The 18,067-nt window shown below is 44.7% G+C and overlaps 1 protein-coding gene across 3 annotated transcripts in view; it reads right to left on the reverse strand.

The window, feature by feature from the left end:
* tbkbp1 (TBK1 binding protein 1) overlaps nt 1–15,706 on the reverse strand; it is a 72,925-nt gene extending 57,219 nt beyond the window's left edge. The window contains exon 1 of one of the 3 annotated variants that reach the window (XM_042305389.1): nt 15,446–15,706. The gene's annotated coding sequence lies outside the window, so the exon portion shown is untranslated. The other 2 variants (XM_024386644.2, XM_042305390.1) reach the window with 2 other exon arrangements.
* Nucleotides 15,707–18,067: the final 2,361 nt, after the last annotated feature.

An 18,067-nucleotide genomic window follows, 5' to 3' on the forward strand; every position in this document is an offset into this window, starting at 1 on the left:
CCCTTGCTGTCTCTGCCTGGCCGGTTCCCCTCTTTCCACTGGGATTCTCTGCCTCTAACCCTATTACAGGGGCTGGGTCACTGGCTTACTGGGGCTCTCTCATGCCGTCCCTGGAGGGGGTGCGTCACCTGAGTGGGTTGATTCACTGTTGTGGTCATCCTGTCTGGGTTGGCGCCCCCCTTGGGTTGTGCCGTGGCGGAGATCTTTGTGGGCTATACTCAGCCTTGTCTCAGGATGGTAAGTTGGTGGTTGAAGATATCCCTCTAGTGGTGTGGGGGCTGTGCTTTGGCAAAGTGGGTGGGGTTATATCCTTCCTGTTTGGCCCTGTCCGGGGGTGACCTCGGATGGGGCCACAGTGTCTCCTGACCCCTCCTGTCTCAGCCTCCAGTATTTATGCTGCAGTAGTTTATGTGTCGGGGGCTGGGGTCAGTTTGTTATATCTGGAGTACTTCTCCTGTCCTATTCGGTGTCCTGTGTGAATCTAAGTGTGCGTTCTCTAATTCTCTCCTTCTCTCTTTCTTTCTCTCTCTCGGAGGACCTGAGCCCTAGGACCTGAGCTCCAGGACTACCTGACATGATGACTCCTTGCTGTCCCCAGTCCACCTGGCCATGCTGCTGTTCCAGTTTCAACTGACCTGAGCCCTAGGACCATGCCCCAGGACTACCTGACATGATGACTCCTTGCTGTCCCCAGTCCACCTGGCCATGCTGCTGCTCCAGTTTCAACTTCCACCTGACTGTGCTGCTGCTCCAGTTTCAACTGTTCTGCCTTATTATTATTCGACCATGCTGGTCATTTATGAACATTTGAACATCTTGGCCATGTTCTGTTATAATCTCCACCCGGCACAGCCAGAAGAGGACTGGCCACCCCACATAGCCTGGTTCCTCTCTAGGTTTCTTCCTAGGTTTTGGCCTTTCTAGGGAGTTTTTCCTAGCCACCGTGCTTCTACACCTGCATTGCTTGCTGTTTGGGGTTTTAGGCTGGGTTTCTGTACAGCACTTTGAGATATCAGCTGATGTACGAAGGGCTATATAAATAAATTTGATTTGATTTGATTTGACCTCCTTGACCAAGGCCCTTCTCCCCCGATTGCTCAGTTTGGCCGGGTGCCCAACTCTGGGAAGAATCTTGGTGGTTGCAAATTTCTTCCATTTAAGAATGAGGTACTCTTCCTCAGATCTGTGCCTCAACACAATCCTGTCTCGGAGCTCTACAGACAATTCCTTCGACCTCATGGCTTGGTTTTTGCTCACATGCACTGTCAACTGTGGGACATTTATATAGACAGGCGTGTGCCTTTTCAAATCATGTCCAATCAAATGAATTTACCACAGGTGGACTACAATCAAGTTGTAGAAACATCTCAAGGATGTTCAATGGGAACAGGATGCATCTGAGCTCAATTTCGAGTCTCATCGCGAAGGATCTGAATTACTTACAGTATGTAAATAAGGTACTTCTGTTTTTTGTTTTTAATAAATTTGCAAACATTTCTAAAAACCTGTTTTGGTTTTTCTCACCAACCTCACCTGCACACCGTTTTTACCAGTTTTTTTTCTCTGTACTGTTTTGTCCGATTGGAATTCAGGTGCATAGCTACTTGACCTACACCATGTCCCCATGTATCTACAGTCTGACATCAGCTGTGTTGTCCCATACAGGATGTCAGTACTCTAACTGTACCAAACTGTACTGTGTTAACAATGCACAGCCACCACGTCATGCTGTGCCATTCCATTCCATGCCATGATTCATCCCTCCGCATCGGCGTAGGCAGCCTGGCAAAATGCAGCCTCGAGCTGTGTGTGTGTGTAGGGGGTTTGTGTGAGGATGTAGAGGCGGTTGTCACCCATTAGATTGATAGAGGGAGCAGGGGGTGGACAATGAGCTCTCTCTCAATTTCTCTCTCTCTCTTTCTCTCGCCTCTTCTCTTTCTGTCTCTCTTTCCTCTCTCTTCTTCCCCCTCTCTCTCTAATTATCTTTCTCTCCCTCTCCTTCTCTTTCTCCTGAACCTGTGGGAGCCTGGCTCTGCATCGCCTTCCCTCCCTTCCTCCCTCCATCTCAGTCATCCCCCCTGTCGTACTGAGCGGGGACCCGCAGCTCCAGCGGAAAAGTTCATCATACCCCCCCAAGGAGGGGGAATTACTCTCAGCACCAAGTTTCAATGACAACTTTCCCACAAAATACATTAATCTCCTCATTATTAGCACTGCAGTCCCGCCTTCTCAAGGCTAGCTCAAAGTCTGCAGCAGTCTCCAAGTGCAAAGAGAAAACAATGAGATTTTGGTCTGTTTTTTTTAATGTCTTTCTTCATCCAATCACCACCCCGCACCACTCCTTCCTACGCCTGCCACCTTTAGCTGTCCATCAACCTTGGGCAAACACACACACACAAACACACGCGCACACACACACACACGCACATATGAGTGCACCCCCACTCCCCCGCACACACAGTAGTGAGTCAGAGGCTTTACCCAGGAAGGATCACAGTGAAACACGCCCTCCCCATGATTTCCGCTGCTCAGTCGTTACAGAGCAACATCAAGGCCACCGAGCATAGCCCACATGCACAGAAGGCATAAATACTGGAGTGAAGGATTGCTACTTGGAAAAGATCAGTGACGTGCAGTCAGGGTAGGCAGGGAAGGCAGTGGTTACCCAGTGATAATCTAATAAAGAAAAGCTGTAAATACACCCGCGTTGCAAAGAGCAGCTACTAGCTAGCTAGTGTAGCTAGCTTGTTAGCTAGCTGACTGAGCCATTCATTGGTTTGTCGCCTAGCTATTTAGTTGTAACGAGCTATAACTATATGTATCCTTGAAGTTGTGTTACATTTCTGATGTCTGTGATCTGAAAGCCACACATCTGATTAGCTATACAGCTAGGTAACTAGCTACTTCACTTTACACTAGTGGCACAGAATAGCCATGATCATTGGAAGAATTGTAAATCCATTGTGAAAGGCTATGGAGTTTGTGTTGCAAATTCTCCCAATTAAATGTGTCCATATATTGGTCTCTTAGTGCTTTTCAGTTGTAACTCTGGATGCTACATCAGACTATGGGTGACCTGAGTTAATCAGTGTGACATTTTGGTTGGATGAAATTGAAATATGATGCCATCGTAGGCGACCGCTTGTGTATCTTGGCTATGTTGGTATTCACATTTGGTTAAAATTGTTCGTACATTTTTGTTAATAGCCTATGTCACTCTGGTTGTTGGAGCTATCTGTTGTATGGTGAACTTGGGATTCATCAAGCTTTATTTTTGAGTAAATTTGGCTTTGATAATAGCCCGTGCTTACCCTGCCACTGACCTCACCGCACGTCACTGAAAGAAGAGATAAGACGGAAGGATGAGATAGAGAGGACCAGAATCACGCAGAGAAGAAGAGTGTGTGATGTAGAAGTGAAGTAGAGCTGTGCAGTCTTCAGGGTCGCTACATAGACACACATACACCACTAAAAGCCTTTTCTGCATGCCCATGTTGTATTCATCCCAGATCAACTACAGATGTAGGATCTTAATTTGATCACCCTTTTGTTGCTGAGAAATGCAAACATGTAGTGTATTTGAGTTTTAAAAAGGCTTCTAAAGTTTAGAATTTCAACTTTGACATTTCAGACCTTGATTTGCCCTAATGAAAAATGTATCAACCCCTACAAAAAGGTCCATTAATTATAATCCACAAAATAATTCCTGTTGCTGCAGGATTATATTACTGCTGCAGAAAAGTGGCTCAAATTAAGATCCTACATCTGTAGTACAGTGCTAACCAGGTCAACTATACTGAACAAAAATATAAACGCAACATGTAAAGTGTTGGTCCCATGTTTTATGAGCTGAAATAAAAGATCCCACAATTGCCATGCTGACTGCAGGAATGTCCACCAGAGCTGTTGCCAGAGAATTGAATGTTCATTTCTCTACCATAAGCCACCTCCAACGTTTTAGAGAATTTGGCAGCAAGTCCAACCGGCCTCACAACTGCAGACCACGTGTCACCAGGCCAGCCCAGTACCTCCACATCCGGCTTCTTCACTTACAGGATTGTCTGTAATAAAGCCTTTATGTGGGGAAAAACTCATTCTGATTGGCTGGGCCTTGCTCCCCAGTGGGTGGGCCAGTCTCGCAAGTTGGTGGGCCTAAACCCTCCCAGTCCCACTGATGGCTGCGCCCCTGCCCAGTCATGTGAAATCCATTGCAAACTCCGAGGGATATTGTTGCCGAGCGATGATAAATGAGACCGTGTTGATTAGTCAATCAATAACGATATGTGTGATTGAACTGACTTTCAGTGCTATGGCATTCACTGCTATGACATTCAGAATAATGAATACAGCACATGTCTTACTCTTCTCTCAGCCTGGACCAGCAGCTGAGAAAAAGATGAGTGTGAAAGCAGTGGGTTGGATCAGGAGGAATATTTGATGAACGTAAGCAATATTACTCTCTCTCACTCTGTGTGTGTGTGTGTGTCTATGTCAGCGTCTGTGTAGGTTTGATAGAGAAACACAGCTGCGTTTACACAGGCAGCCCGATTCAGATTTTTTTGCCCTTTTATTGATCTTTTGCCCAATTAGGTCTGATCTTTTGCCAATAAATTGGGCAAAAGATCAGAATTGGGCTGCCTGTGTAAACACAGCCAAGTTGTGTGTGTCTCAGAGTGTGTGCACACATGTTCCTCTCTCTCAAGGCATTAGTCCATTACTCTAATGAAAAGCATGGGGTGTCCTTGGCAGAGGACAGAGGCCCCCCTCTTCTCACCCCACCACCATCCCTGTGACGCTCTGCTCATCTCCTCACAGATTGGAGGAAGGGGGAGGAGAGTGTGTGAAGAGATGATGGAAACACAGCCAAACTAGAGGAAGGGCTGTAAGAAGGTGACTGGGAAAAGAGGAGGACTGTCTCTCCATTCTAGTTGGAGTTAAAAGAATGGAGCTCAGGGAGAGAGTTAAGCTGAATGTCACTTGTACACAGCGGACTGTTGACACTATGAAGACGTGCACGCGCGTGCACACACGAGCACAGAGACGCACACAGTAGTGATGCGCGGGTCAGCTGTTTGTTCATCCGCAACCGCCCGACTATATGTGATGAAGTGAAAATCTGAGGCCTGCAATTGACCCTAACCCACAAATGTGCTGTAGGCTATTTGTTAGTCAACTTGCCTGTAATTAGATACACGCAGCGTACCTTCTGTCATTACTTGTTGCACTAAATAAACCTTTGCTTAGCAGAAAATATGTCATTCATCATTATGAATGCTTTAATCTAGTTGACATTGGTAAAGTTCTTGCTTTCATCTCTGCTTCTCTCCCACTGCAATGACGTCAAGGGACCGGGGAGAAAATGCAATAATTAATAAAAAACTGTAAATATTTTCAGTGCACAATTTCCAAATTACATCAATTTGTCCAGTTAAGGGAATTTAAAGCTATGAAAATGACCCAATATGTTTCAGATAAGATTTCAGTTTGGCTTGGATGCATGTTTTATGTGGTTGAAATACTATGAGCTTTTATGGTGCTGATAAGGATAGCACCTTTGCAGACGGTCCCTATCCACGCATTCATTCTCTCAAGTTGCTGAAATAAATCAATCATATATCTCCCCTCCTGTTCTAGAGTCAACATGTACATTTGGTGTATCATTTTACTTCACAAACTGCTTAATTCTGCATGAGTTAATATTATATTAGGGTATGTGACAGGTTAGACCAACAGTCAGTGTCCAGATTTCAGTTACTTTTCCATTTAACCCATTTGTCCAGTACAGTTCCCTTTACCTGCCATATTTGAAGTTTGTTGAATTTGTATCGTACCTCACAATCATCAAAAACATATTTCCAAACACGAGGCTACGGTTCTGAAGCCCTCCCTTTGTATTTTCTACTCTCCGTTTTGCAGCTTTTCTCTTCCTGAATTAACCTCAGTGGATCAACGTGAACTTTTTCTTCCCAAGTTCCTAAAAGCAGTCGGCAATTGGAGTGTATTTGGCCTGCGTACAGTTAAGCCCTAAAGCTTAGGTTTACGCATGAACGTCAGAGCAAAACATATGAAAGAAAAACCTCAATGTATCCTATAGATCTAACACACAAAATGTATACATGCATTGTTTTCTCTTTATTCAATCCGCCACGCAGCCACCCGCCCTTCAAATAATATATCATATTTTATGACCCTAAACCCGCCCACCCCACAGATATAACCGCGGGCACTGCGGGCTATGAGTCAACCCGCGCATCACTAACAAACAGTCTCTCACGCACACACACACACACACACACACACACACACACACACACACACAAGTCCTCAGCAGACAATGAGTGGAAGGCACATAATAACAGACGTCACTTGCCTCTGCTAACGACAGAGATGTACAGCTGCCACCTGAGAGAGAGACTGTGATGGAAGGACCTAAGGGAGCACAGAACAAGCAACACTCAAGAGAGGGAAAAGAAACTGAAGAACTGGAGGTACAGAAAAACACATAACAGAGAAAGTCAGAGGTAAGAAAGAGATCGAAAGATAGAGAGACAGACACGCAGAGAGAGAGACACACACAGAAAAAGGAGAAAGAGAGGAAGAGAGAGAGAGGGCGAAATATGAAACACGATAGAGAAAGGAAAGAGAGAGATAGCAGGGGAGATGAATGGATGCAGGCTAAACAAATAGGCGGCACCTTCTATTTAGAGTGACAGAACGGTGAGCTGTGCATGACAGCCAATTATTACCCACAGACTCAGGCTTGTTAAACGGGCTCGTTAAGGAGCAATGATTGCGCATGTTCCAGTTCAGCACTCTCCACACATTTTGTACAGGCCTACATACCCCTCGCTCACAATAACACACTTGTTGTTAATTGAAGTTCATTACTCACCAAATCAAGCTTTATTTATACTGAACTAAAAACAACATGCAACACTTTTCAAAGATTTTGTGAGTTACAGTTCACATAAGGAAATCAGTCAATTGAAATGAATTCATTAGGCCCTAATCTATGGATTTCACATGACTGGGCAGGGGCGCTGCCATGGGTGGGCCTGGGAGGGCATAGACCCGCCCACTTGGGAGCCAGGCACCACCCATCAGAATGAGTTGTGGATGTGGAGGTCCTGGGCTGGTGTGGTTACATGTGGCCTGCAGGTGTGAGGTCTGTTGGACGTACTGCCAAATTCTCTAAAACGACCTTGGAGGCGGCTTATGGTGGATAAATGCACATTCAGTTGTCTGGGAACAGCTCTGGTGGATATTCCTGCAGTCAGCATGCCAATTGCATACTCCCTCAACTTGAAACATCTGTAGCATTATGTTGTGTGACAAAACTGCACATTTTAGAGTGGCCTTTAATTGTCCCCAGCACAAGGTGCAGCTGTGTAATGATCATGCTGTTAAATTAGCTTATTGATATGCCACACCTGTCAGGAGGATGGATTATCTAGACAAAGATTAAAATGCTCACTAACAAGGATGTAAACAAATTTGTGCACAAAATTTGAGAGAAATTGTCACGCCCGGATCTGTTTCACCTGTTCCTGTGATTGTCTTCACCCCCTCCAGGTGTCGCTTATTTTCCCCACTGTATTTATCCCTGTGTTTCCTGTCTTTCTGTGCCACTTCGTCTTGTATGTTTAGTCAAGTCAACCAGCATGGTTTTCCCCGTACTCCTTTTCTATTCTCTTTTGCTAGTTCTCCTGGTTCTGACCCCTGCCTGACTCTGGACTACTTTCCCGCCTGCCTGATCATCCTGCCTGCCTGATCATCCTGTCTGCCCTGACCTTGAATCTGCCTGCCCTTCGGTACCTATTAGACTCTGATCTGGTTTTGACCTTTTTGCCTGTCCACGACCATTCTCTTGCCTACCCCGTTGGATTAATAAACATTGTAATACTCCAACCATCTGCCTCTTGTGTCTGCATCTGGGTCTCGCCTTGTGCCTTGATAAAAATAAGCTTTTTGTGCAAATGGAACATTTCTGGGATCTTTTATTTCAGCTCATGAAACATGGGACCAACACTTTACATGTTGCGTTTATATTTTTGTTCAGTATAGCACATTTCAGACATGAATGCAACAAAGCATTTCACAGTAGAAAACTAACAAAGTCAAATAACTAAAAGATTTACTACACAACAAACATAGGAGGATAAAAATGTTTTAAATAATAATTCAAAGTAAAAAGCACCTTAAGGAAAAGCCTGTCCATGCCACTTAGTCCTAGGCTTTGGGATAGTTAGAAGGCCCGTTCCAGAGGACCTACTGGGTACATAACTTAAAAGCATGTCTGATATGTGTTGGGGTGCATAATCGTGGATTGATTTGAAAATCAATAGAAGAATCTTCAAATAAATTCTAAAACTCACAGGGAGTCTTGGTCAGTATCCAGTAAGGACAATCTACTGCCAATGTTTGTCTATGGAGATTGCATGGCTGTGTGCTCAATTTTATACACCTGTCAGCAACGGGTGTGGCTGAAATAGCCAAATCCATACATTTGAGGGTTGTCCACATACTTTTGTATTTATAGTGTAAGCTATATTCTTCAAGAACCATGGCTATATCATTAACTTAAAAGTCCAAAAATGAAAGTAACAAATCGCAGATTGTCCCTTTAATAGTAAAAGTATAAAGTAGGTCCTGAACAAGTCATTTAGGGGTAACTGAAACCCAATAATCACATGTGAACACAGTCACATAGATTCAAGACCATGGGCAGTGACCATACTGCACTGCAGGAAAGAACCCTTCCAAACCGATCCAGATATTGTTTTTTTCCACTTACCCTCAACCAATGTCAGCAAAACAACAAAACTGCCCGTGTCAGTTGTTAGGAGCATCAAAGACTGACTCAGCTAGGAGGCACAAAGAGAGAGAGGCCCAGTTTAGACTCCCCTCCGCTCGAACAAAAGACTGCAACAAATGGAGTTCAAAGACAAGTCTCAGCTTCCTCTCAATCTCTGTTCTCTCCAGATACCAACAATGCATCTTAGCAGCTAGCACATCACTGTTTCCTCAGCTGGCCTTTTTTGGAAGGTATTTATAGGAAATATATTGGCCGTGTGAGCTCTGTTACAGCCACAAACGATTTTCGGTGCCTCCGAATCAATTTACCGCCCAGTATATTAGTTGAGCCTCATTTGAAGAGCGAGATAGTTTCTTGTTCATTGAAACGTGCCGCTGTGTTGTCTAACTATCTATTTGTTTGTACTTCCTCGTGGTATATTTCATATGCAGGGCCGTGATGCTTTGGTTGCAGCAGGATTAGGACTGTTAACAATAGCTGTCATGGCGCTGCTAACGTTGAAGGCGTCAGTAGAAGGAAAGAGGGTTTTCCAGCCAAACGAGGCAGCCGGGGCATTCTCAGAGCATAAATGGTTATTTTTAGTGCCACCTGGGGGAATTAAGGCAGTCCAGCACAGCACCAAGTGACAGGCAAGTGGGTAACCTGGTTTTTCGAGACACAAAAAGAACCCTGTAAATCCCCAGGGTGAATAGGGGCCTAAAGCAAACTCCCTCACACAACACACACTCTCTCTCTCACTATCTTTTTCTCTCCCACACACTCTTTCCTTCTCTCTCTTACAGCACACACACACAGCCTGCTCTCTATCAAATCCTCTCTCTCTCATAGTTTCTCTCTATCAAATTCTCTCCCTCTTTCTCTCTCATATTACATTACGCCTCCATGGTCGGGCTTAGTGCCTTGAGTGGGCAGAGAGAGAGAGGTCCCATTTCAATTCAGTTGCATCACTCTTTCCCAGTCCGTCACCAATTGAACCAGGTGTTCTCTACACTAAAGGAACAGAACAGAGACCATGTACCTTCCCATCCCAACGCTCACACAACACCTCAGCAACATCAAGGCAACGATATGTCACATTGACACAAACCCACACTAACACTGTCTGACTAACTAGCAACCGCCAAATAGAGTGGAGCCGATAGGGAAGTAGTCTGTGTGCAGAGTTATCAAAACAGCTTGGACCAGCAGTGGAGTTGCTTCTTATTGAGAGGAGCAAACGAATAGGGTTAGGAAAGGTGAGGGCCCTTCCTTCCAGAATGAATAAGTCACAGCAGAGATTCATCTGAAGCAAGCGCTCTGATGGAGGAGCTCAGACACAGGGCAGATGCCAGTGCCAAGCCCTACCTTTTGTCTGGCTGTCAAAATATTGTCAAGCGGGGTCACCGCCTCTGTCTCCACACAGACTACGATATGTTACGTAACAGAGACAAGACGAAAGAGAGAGGAAAGGAGGGGGGGAGAGAAAAGAGAGGTGAAAAACAGAAGCCGGGATATAGAGAGAGGGAAGGAATAAAAGGGGGAGAAGGAACGGGGGTATAGAGAGAGAGGGACAGACAGAAAAGAAAGAGAGAAGGGGAATGGACATAGAAGAGGGAGAGAGAGAGAGAAAGAAAGAGAGAATGGAGGAACATTAGAGAGGCAGGTATGTGTTGCAATATACAGTTTCCGTCTCTTGTTTCCTGCCAGAGGTCAGAGAACAAAACTGTACTTAAACATCCTTAATGTGGTCACTGCTTTAAATTTGACCTCTCATTTGGAAACATTGTAGCACCAAGTCTCGAGGCATAGAAGGTGATAATGATGATGATCCTAAATGGGCAAAATGCTCTTGGGGAAGCAAATTGGCTGGACATGACAGATATTTGTTGTGCTCATATCAAGCGAAGCACTGGGAAAGCTTTGCATTAGAAACGGGAGCTCTCTGGCTAACGTCTACACAGACTATACCAAACATTAGGAATACCTTCCCAATATTGAGTTGCAACCGTCCCGTTTTGCCCTCAGAACAACCTCAATTTGTCGGGGCATGGACTCTACAAGGTGTTGTAAGCGTTCCACAGGGATGCTGGGCCATGTTGACTCTAATGCTTCCAACAGTTGTGTCAAGTTGGCTGGATGTCCTTTGGGTGGTGGACCATTATTGATACACACAAAACTGTTGAGCGTGGAAAAACCCAACGGCACTGCAGTTCTTGACACAAACTGGTGCACCTACTACCTTACCCCATTCAAAGGCACTGTTTTGTCTTGCCCCTTCACCCTCTGAATGGCACACGTACACAATCCACGTCTCAATTGTCTCAAGGCTTAAAAATCCTTCGTTAAACTGTCTCCTCCCCTCCATCGACAGTGATTGATGTGGATTTAACAAGTGACCTCAATAAGGGATCATAGCTTTCACCTGGATTCACCTGCTCAGTCCATGTCATGTAAAGTGCAGGTGTTCCTAATGTTTTTTCCACTCGGTGTATGTGTTGCAGTGAAAAGCACAGTAGCGCAAACTGTATGTGCTAGCTGGTTGCACATTATTGTGCTTTTGGGAAACAACAGTCGGCTCTACGGGTGGCTGCTATTTGTTGTGCTCATATTAAGTCAAGCACCCGGCAACATTTGTGTCGGCTAGTCATCAAACAAACAGTAGTATCCGTCATACTTCAAAAAGCACCATGCATTTCAATTTCCCCTCTGTAGCCACGCCTAAGGATCTATTATGGTTAATTGGATTCTGGTGCTTGTCTGTTTGAGTGGATGATTTTGATGTTTGGAATTAATGATTGACAGTCAGTAAGAGAAGCAGTTGGTAGTTGATAAAGCTCTGGGGAGGAGCTAGCAATGACACTAGCAATGACCATAGGCTAACATGGTGATTGTTTCCCCAATATTCATCAGACTGAATTTGAGAGAGAATGCCCCTCCTTCCCTCACAACTCAACCGAAGTGATGTGCCATTTTATGGTCAAAACCTGTTTGAACATTAACGCAACCTACAAATTAACGCTGCACTTTTCTGACTTAGACAATAGCCTGAAAACTCCCCCGACCTGGACTAGATCAAAGGAAGAGACGTTTATGCTGGGTCACTTCGGGTTCAAGTCTGACCAAAAGGGAGAGAGAAGAAATGGGCCATAGAAAGAATCCAAGCTACTTAATAGATTTTCCAGGTGTGTTGTTATACAGTAGGCTACTTTTGAAGGAAGGAGAAGAGATCAGTGCACAACTTCAGGCACTCTCTCTCTCTCTGTCTCTCTCCATCTCTCTCCCTCTCTCCGTCTCTCTCCCTCTCTCCGTCTCTCTCCCTCTCCTTCTCTCTCCCTCTCTCCGTCTCTCCTTCTCTCTCCGTCTCTCTCCCTCTCTCCGTCTCTCTCCCTCTCTCCTTCTCTCTCCGTCTCTCTCCCTCTCTCCGTCTCTCCTTCTCTCTCCGTCTCTCTCCCTCTCTCCGTCTCTCTCCGTCTCTCTCCCTCTCTCCGTCTCTCCTTCAATCATCCCTCGCAACCCTTAAAAGCAGGCCATGAATATTCCATCATGTAGCAGGGTTCCTGCTCTCTCTCCTCCCTCATCATCAGCTAAATGTGTCAGAGTGTGAGTGGCTTACATAAATGTCCAGCAGCATCCGTGTCGAATGGGCTAGGCAGAAATGAGTGACACATCGTTGGAAAGACACTGGGTGAGACATGGAATTTGTTTTATATACATGGGCAGGCTATGCCGTGAGTCACGTTAGGGCTGTTTCTTGGTTGGTAGTGAGGGGTACTTCAGTCATGCTTATGAAGTTACTACACATGCATAGCTAAGCAGAGAGCCCAGAGGTGGAAGGAATGCAGGTCTCAGGTGTGGAGAACATAGACGGAGATGGATGACCTCAATATGCCAGTGTGCTAAGCTAGGCAGTCTTGCAGGTACTGGCTGTATTAAAGACACATCACTCAGGTATACTCTCTGGTGGTTGGCTTTGCAGAGGTAGATCTCGCTGCAGTATGGGTGTAGGTGAGAGGGGCAAGAAGGGCAAAAGGTGACGCCTCTGATTCAACTAATCAAAGTTTGGATTGAAAAGCTGGAACAAAAGAGCCTGCATCTACACCAAGCCTATGTGGGTAAGACTGCCCACTCCTAGTACTGGCTGTTCCAATTCTAAAGAAGTCTTGATTGAAAAGTAGTTGTTAGATTGGTAGAATGAGGTGTGATGCTGCCTGACTGGAACAAAAACCTGCACCACACCGGCCCTCACAGATTGCCCAAAAAGATTGAATTCTAAAGGAAAGAGTTGAAACTGCCATTTCCAGACCAATTTGATTCCACTTGGTTAAACCAGCTAATTCAACGCATTACTCTCCCTCGGCGGGTTACCTCTCAGAGAGAAACACTCTTCTATTCAGCATTCCAACAGTATGGTGCCAAACCGCTCAATCCCCATTCGTCACCAGTAGAGAGTAAGGAGATGGTGAGCTCCCTAGGCTAAACCCACTTAGTGAAGGTCGGACAGCACAATGCAGCGCCAACAGTCTTAATTAATCGACTGAAGCAAAATCGGCTGCTTGATAGGTTGGGCCTCTGATTATGGGTGACCCATAAAACGCCAGACAAGACAGAAACTGGAGAGATTTGTGTCCTATGGGACCTCGGATAGGGCAAAATTGGTCTGGACCAGCAAATGGCCTTATCCCTTTCACACATAATGATGTAACTGGTAAATACGTGTCCCCACGGTTGTCAGTGGTGTGGAGATACTGTACATCCTTCTCCCCATGGTTCCCTATGTACCCCTGGTTGGTCTTCTGCTGTGCAGCATGTCTGTGCTTTGTTTTCCTTAAAGGAAGCGGTAAAGCCTCAAAATGGACATACTAACAACCTACTAACAAGTACCTCAGCTCCACTGTTCTGCACTAATTACAGCGCAAACACAACACTTAACATAAGACGTCAGAAACAAGCTGAGATGCTCCCACAATCCAATTTAGGGTTGAGAAAAGAAAAACAACATGGTTAACTGAGAGACACATCAACAGCCCCGTTAGAGGCTACAGTAGTTATGTGGCTGGTGATTAGCAGGTAGGCTAACACACAAAGTGATTCAGTCCCTTAAATAAGCAACTGCACACAGATGGACAGGCCCCAGCGGGCCCAGCAGTACAGCAGTACTGCAAATGGAGAGCGAAGTAATCAAGTCAGGCTTAGGCCTAAGCGACAACACAAGGGTCTGCAGGGGGAACAGGTTAGAGTGGTGGTAGCTGTATACATGACGACCAATACACAAGGACCTGGGTTGTCAGAGAACCCAAACCCCAATATAAGCACAACCTACAGTCGAGATGAACTCAACAATCCCTCCTTCTCTCTCTTCTGAAAAGTCCCATTTAAACCCTTTACATTTCCGCAAAGCGATGCGGATGAATTTCAGCACCATGGCGCTGTTCACTCTTCATTACCACAGTAGAGCCACTGCAGCCAACTGTCCAGTCCACTCCACTGGACAATAATAATTTATCCTCTCAAGGAAACCTCGTATCCCCCTAAAGCGCCTCAGTACTGTGATTGAATTTGTCATCATGCTAGCCATTTTATACAGGCTTCCTCAATGACTAAATTTACATTGCAGTCATTTAGCAGACACTCTTACCCAGAGCGACTTACATGAGCAATTATGGTTAAGTGCCTTGCTCAAGGGCACATCGGCAGATTTTTCCACCTAGTCGGCTCAGGGATTCGAACAAGTGCCCTTTCGGTTACTGGCCCAACAGTCTTAACTGATACACTACCTGCTTCACACCGACACCAGAAAGACTCAAACATAATATCCCACAAGTAGACTAATTATATTTCCTCTTTAGGTAAATGGTAAAGTATATGCCGGTATTACATGCACAGTTGTGAGTTTAGGCCTATCCAAGATAAATAAAAAATGCATTGCCTTTCACTCACCTCAGAATAAACGTCATTGCCTATCCAATGAAACCTTGTGTCATGTCACATTCCCCTTTAGGTTTCAGTCCAGATGTTGCTACTGTGGTTTTCCATTTGACTCATTCCATCCCAAGATCACACGGTCTATTAGTTGCACGTCATCATGCTATGGTTGTCCTATAGCCAACCAAACATTTCTGACATAACTGGAGAGCAAAAGTCGATCTACACCAAAAGTCAACAGGCAGGCAGGCCCCCATGCCTAAACTCGTAATCGACATTTACCTTGAGAAAATTGTTTGATCGTCTATTGAAAATACCGTATGAGCATGTATCCCTCACCTACGTGGCGCTTGAAGTTGGGCGATTTCTGTCGCCAAGATCAGATGACAACTCCATCCATTTGAGGTGGTGCTGATGTTGTCAAAACACGCGCGCGTCTCCTTTAAGATACTGCTAATTTATTGTATGTTCGCTTGCAGCTGATAATGAATCAATACTTATTGTGCCGTTCTTTTCCGTGGTCATTTGTTGTACAATCTGTACAACATGGCTGTATACACGGAGCGCGTTGCTTCTTTTACATTCTCAACCTTGTCTGCATCTGTCTCCTTGCACACACAATCAAGAGGCTGTATCGGAAACTCTACTATCACCATCACCGTACGATATGTATAATCTACGGGTTCAACGGGTGATAAATCGTAATAAAAAAGGCGAGACAATACTCACACGTTCCCTTTGATCGATCTATTGATGCCATTGCTCAAGAGGGTTACAGTGCACCCCAAAAAAAGCGCTTGTTCACGGCGAGACCCAATGTCCGTTGATAGTGGCCAGTGTTCTCCACCTCTCCTTTCTTCCACAGTAACCGCTGATATGACTGGAGATCACACACTTCTGTGCTCGACTGATGTGGATTCTTGTCGCGGGAATAGGAACGTCATACGGGTCAAAACCGCAGCAGCAGCACATAAACACTGCCTCAACGTTTTAATAAGTCGTTTGCCTCTGTCGGTTTGTAAGAAAACGAACTATAAAAGGCAATCTTAATCTGTCAAAATAAAAACTGTTTCAGATTATGCAAAAATGAATTTAACTTTAGGCTACTCTTATAACATCAATCATTCTACATAGCAAATTTTAGATAATAATTGTGATACCCACAGTGAGAAATGTAACTGTTTCTAGGTGTGTATATGTGACCCACCAAAATAGTGTTAAATGAACACTTTTCAAAGTGTTAACAAATTTACACCCTAAGAGTATTTCCCACCATGCCTTGCAAAGGACTGTTAGTGACACCGACGTATCCCTGTGTTTGTTAGTGACAGAGACATGGTTTTTGCAGTCAATAATTTCCAGTCCTGAAACCTTCACCAACCTTCATTCACTAAGTGCATGTTTTGGAATTAAAAGCAAACCATTTATGACCATGTTTTATACATTTCATAAGGCCTTTAGTTATGACCTAGTTTCCCCCCAACATTGTGGTCTCATGGCCAACATCAGATATGCAAGTAACAATATGCTTGCCTGACGGCTCAAAAATAATTATTCCGCTTTGTTCGCTACATAGTTCAGTCTGAGACTGCCATCGTTGAAGTCGTTCGTGGTGATGTCAAAATGAGGGGTGTTGTACAAAACAAAGTCATCAGCGATTGGTTCATTTCTAACCATCAAAGCCAATGATGCATTTTCCAAATGGTGATTTACCCAGTTGTGTTCTGGCTCTGGCCCAACACATCGGGTTTTGGGACCAATCAGAACAATTAGAATGTTTTCGCGTTCTAGAAATCGTTGGGGAGTTACTCAGATCCAGACTCATTGCAGAGAACAAACTAACATCCGTGGGCGTGACATAGCATTTGCCCAGAGCTAAGAGTTTGGGTAGCCAGGTAAACAATATGCTGGCTTGTGAAGGGATTTGTAATTCCTATAGGAGTCCAGCTCGAGGGAGAAAATTCAACAGTTGGAACATTTTAACACCTGTAACCTGCATTCAGAATTAATGCTATAGAAAACTACTAGCTAGTAAAAGACTACCTAAACCATATAAATTGGAACAACCATCTCAGTAACAGCTGCAATAAGTCCAACAGATTGGATTAGTTTTGAAAAATGTAAATTATGACCTCCCGGGTGGCACAGTGGTCTAAGGCACTGTGCCACCAAAGACTCTGGGTTCGAGCCCAGGCTCTGTCGCAACCGTGGAGGCACATGGGGCGGCGCACAATTGGCCTAGCGTCGTCCGGGTTAGGGAGGGTTTGGGTGGCAGGGATATCCTTGTCTCATCGTGCACTAGTGACTCCTGTGGCGGGCCGGGCGCAGTGCATGCTGACCAGGTTGCTAGGTGTACGGTGTTTCCTCCGACACATTGGTGCGGCTGGCTTCCGGGTTGGATGCGCGCTATGTTAAGAAGCAGTGCGTCTTGGTTGGGATGTGTTTTGGATGACGCATGGCTCTCAACCATCTCCCGAGTCCATACGGGAGTTGCAGCGATGAGACCAGAGAGTAACTACTAACAATTGGATACCATGAAATTGGGGAGGAAAAGGGGATCAAAAAAGTGTCTTATTATTATTTGTAGAGAACAAGAACAATTCAATCAATGTGCATGCAGAAACATAGATATAGAAACAAACTATTTAAAAATTATATTTATGCAACAAAGCATGCTGGGAAGTATGATAATGAGGCCCCTCCTACATATTTTTCACTCAGAAAGTTAGCAGAAATTAACTCAACACAGTCGAGTAACAACACCATGTGGTGTCATTTTCAATCCCGCTAGTGTTAACCTCACTAGAATCAACACTCACAACACTTTTTACCTGAACACCAAGATTTTAACACCTGCAAATTTGCTGTGTACAGTATTATCCACCTTGGTCTATTCCAAGAACCCAATAGCTTGCAATTCACTTATTTCAAAAGACCATTATCTTATTTCTCCTCTGGTAGCTCATTGCTGCTGTCATCTGCAAAAGTTTATTTGGATAAATTGATCATGAAAACTAACAGCCATTAGTCATCTGAGTCACAAGAGACCAGTGCTGTCTGGGCAATAGAAAACTATCCAGTCAGGCTTATTGTAAATTTATGATGTTTTGGTTGTGGTCTCATGTGTGCTCAAAGTAACTACAGAATCAGTAGTTTCTCTCTCTCTCTCTCTCTCTCTCTCTCTCTCTCTCTCATACACTTTCTGTCTGTCTCATGTACTTTTTCTTTTCTTTGTGTAGTTCAAACGGTGGGCCATGCTCCTACAAGAAAACGTGTATTTCAAAGGAATCACCCTCTTTCTTTGCATCCCCATCCCCAAAACACAACAAGCAAAAGACTGATGACAATGAC

The sequence above is a fragment of the Oncorhynchus tshawytscha genome, linkage group LG24 (assembly GCF_018296145.1).
Source record: "Oncorhynchus tshawytscha isolate Ot180627B linkage group LG24, Otsh_v2.0, whole genome shotgun sequence".
Taxonomy (NCBI): domain Eukaryota; kingdom Metazoa; phylum Chordata; class Actinopteri; order Salmoniformes; family Salmonidae; genus Oncorhynchus; species Oncorhynchus tshawytscha.